Raw genomic sequence first — 3,510 nt, 5'->3', positions numbered from 1 at the left:
AGACGTTTCCTGTAGTTCTTGACCAAGTTTGCACACACTGCAGCAGGGATTTTGGCCCATACTTCCATACAGATCTTCTCCTAATCCTTCAGGTTTCAGGGCTGTCGCTGGGCAACATTGATTTTAAGCTCCCTCCAAAGATTTTCTGTTGGGTTCAGGATTTGAGACTGGCTAGGCCACTCCAGGACCTTGAAATGCTTCTTAGTTCCTCTTGTGTGTTTTGGGTGATTGCCATGCTGGAAGACCCAGCCACGACCCATTTTCAATGTTCCAACTGAGGGAAGGAGGTGTTTGGCTAAAATCTCTCGATCCTTGACCCATCCATCCTCCCTTAAATACGGTGAAGTCATCTTGTCTGTTTTGCAGAAAGACACCCCTAAAGTATGATGTTCCCCCCCACCGTGCTTCATGGTTGGAACGGTGTTCTTGGATTTGCACTCATCCTTCTTCTTCCTCCAAACATGGCGGGTGGTGATGATAGCAAAAATTTCTATTTTGGTCTTATCTGACCAAGTGACATTCTCCCTTGCCTCCTCTGGATCATCCAGATGGCCATTGGCAAACTTCTAATGGGCCTTGACATATGCTGGTGTGAGTAGCAGGACCTTGCGTGCCCGGAAAGATTTTAATCCATGATGGCATAGTGTGCCTGTAGCTCTATTACTGGCACCCCTGCATGGTGGGATGCCAGCTTACTCACTGCCTCAGACCCTCGGCACAATCCTCAGCGTTCTCCTGCTTCCTGGCTGTGTGAGCGCCGCAGCTCCAAGCGATGCACCTAGTACACACATGCGCGCACTCCCCCATTCTTAAAGGGGCAGAACAAGTATATACTAAATACTCTTAGCTTTTTGCTCAGAGATGTTTAGTATAATTACTACACCTGGAAGATGGCTTCCAGCTAATTGCTGGGAGTCATCCTATATAAAAGACTCCCTCTCCCTTAGGGATTCACCATGCAACATGTAGAATCATTAGTCAGTAAGGTGTACTACTAGTGAGTTATGAGGTCCCCTGGTCCTGGTTTGGCTAGTGTCCTAAACCTGTATTCCTTGCCTCAGTGTGGCCAGTCCTGAATCCGTCATCCCCTGGTCCCAGAGCAGCCAGTGTCTGAAACTCATTCCGGTGTAGCAAGTCCTGTATCCATAGTCCCCTGGATCCAGAAAGGCCATGGCCTGAATCTCATTCCCGGAGCGGCCAGTGCTTGAAGCTTGTCCATGAGTGGCCAGTGCCTGAACATTGTCATCTGGTCTGTGTTCAGCCAAACCCTATTCCAGTATCATAGACCAGAGTGTCTTAACCTTGGCCCTAATCAGTGTCAGTAACCGTTCTGTAGAGGTACCAGAACTTACTAGTCTGAAAAGAGACTTATCCCTATTCAGTGTCAGCGAACCTGACCCCTGGGGTCTGCAGCTGCAATATTGGGTTCTGCCCCGGAGTGGTACCTGGCTGCTACCTGCAGGTCAGTCTGTATCCACCAGTGAACACTAGGTAGCTATGCACACTTCCTGAGCAGGCCCGGTCCTGTGATCCCAGCTTTCTTCAGGTCATTGACCAAGTCTTACCATGTAGTTCTGGGCTTTCTGACCTTTCTCAGAATCTTCCTTACTCCACGACACGAGATCTTGCATGTAACCCCAGACCGAAGAAGACTGACAGTCAACTTGTGTTTCTTCCATTTTCCAATAATTTTGTCAACAATTGTTGCCTTTTCACCAAGCTGCTTGCCTATTGTGCTGCAGCCCACCCCAGCCTTGTGCAGGTCTGCAATTTTGTCCCTGGTGTCCTTAGACAGCTCTTTGGTCTTGGCCATGGTGGACAGATTGGCGTGTGACTGATTATCTGGAAAGGTGTCTTTTATGCAGATAACAAGTTCAAACTGGTCGCAATTAATACAGGTGAGAGCAGATAGAAGGGCTTTTTAAAGAAAAACTAACAGGGCTGTGAGAGTCTGAATTCTTGGTGGTTGGTCGGTGATCATACACTTATTTCATGCAATAAAATGCAATTTCATTATTTTAAAATCATACAATGTGATTTTCTGTTTTTATTTTATTTTTGGATTTTCTGTCACCGTTGAATTGTACCTGTGATAAATATTACAGACTTCTCCATTCTTTGTAGGAGGGAAAACTTGTAAAATCGGCAGCGTATCAAATACTTATTTTCCGCACTGTATAAGGACCTTGGCTGTACATGTCCTTATTCATTTCTTACATTCGCATCAAGACATGTTTCAACCAAACTGTGAAGTCGTGAGCGATGAGCACGGTGAGAGATTCCACCAAGATATTGCACCTATGGAAAAAAGAGATCAAGGACAATGGAATCCATCAATGCTTGTAGATAACGTTGGACCATTGTAGGAGATGACCCGGTGCAGGAGTACAAGAGACAAGAAAAAGAGCTGTCACTGAATGAGGGCCACAGCTTATAATGCAATTTCTGTGACTGTAATCTGTAATAGTGTTTAGATATGTCTTAGATATTGGAATTGCTGCTAAGCTTCCTCTAAGTATCAGACAATTGGCCTAACAAAATATCACGCATCTTTATATTTGCAGAAATAATGTTTCCGAGTCCTGAAACTTTTATGTATCAATAACATGTAGCGGTAAAAGGAAAACTTGTAGATATCGTAGAAACAAGGGACAAGTAAAATTGTCATTGTCAGATCTGAATTCAGAAGGGGAGAATCAGGAGGACACGGCTCGTTTCATAACTAAACCGGACAGCTTCTTTATAACCAATGAATTTTTATTAAATGTTAAACAGCTACAAGTCCTACAGTCAGCGCAGAGACCATAGAGTCGGTGATAGGGGCGTCACATAGGACTTGTCTCCTAGAGAAAAGGAAAAACCAAGGAAAACTGAAGCACATAAAATAGGCATCATACGAACTAAGGGGGGGTAAGAGGGAAAGGTAGACATTGCTCCATGAAACTTTAAGCTGATTTTCATCATGCCGTAATTATTTAGTTTCTAATGCAGCGTAATACAATAAATAAGAGGGGTGGTATTGTGTTTAACCCCTTTCTGACATCAGACGTACTATTCCGTCCATGTGCCCTGGGCCAATTTGACCATTGACGGAATAGAGTGTCTCGGGGATCGGCCGCACACACGGGTGGTGTGCGGCCGATCGCGGCCAGGTGTCAGCTGATTCTCACAGCTGACACCCAGCACTAAGTGCCAGGAGCAGTCACAGACCGCTCCCGCCATTTTAACCCCCGAAATACTGCAATCGAACATGATCACAGCATTCCAGGAGCAGGCAGAGGGCTGACAGTCCCTCTGCCTTTGGATCAGAGACCCCACAACGTGACGCAAGGTCGCGATCACTGCCAATGCCGATGTTGTCACAATCCGGGGCTAAGAAACTTCCTGGTCATGCGCAGTGCAAGTCAGGCAGTCTCTCAGTGTCTGGGCACTGAGTGCAGCGCTGACAGCTTCTATAGCAGGGGTAGGGAACCTCAGGCCCCAGGGCCATTTACGGCCGTGGATGACCTT

The sequence above is a fragment of the Dendrobates tinctorius genome, unplaced genomic scaffold, assembly GCF_039654945.1.
Source record: "Dendrobates tinctorius isolate UK_male_01 unplaced genomic scaffold, ASM3965494v1 ptg000017l, whole genome shotgun sequence".
Classification (NCBI taxonomy): Eukaryota; Metazoa; Chordata; class Amphibia; order Anura; family Dendrobatidae; genus Dendrobates; species Dendrobates tinctorius.
Note: the sequence above shows the minus strand (reverse complement) of the source record.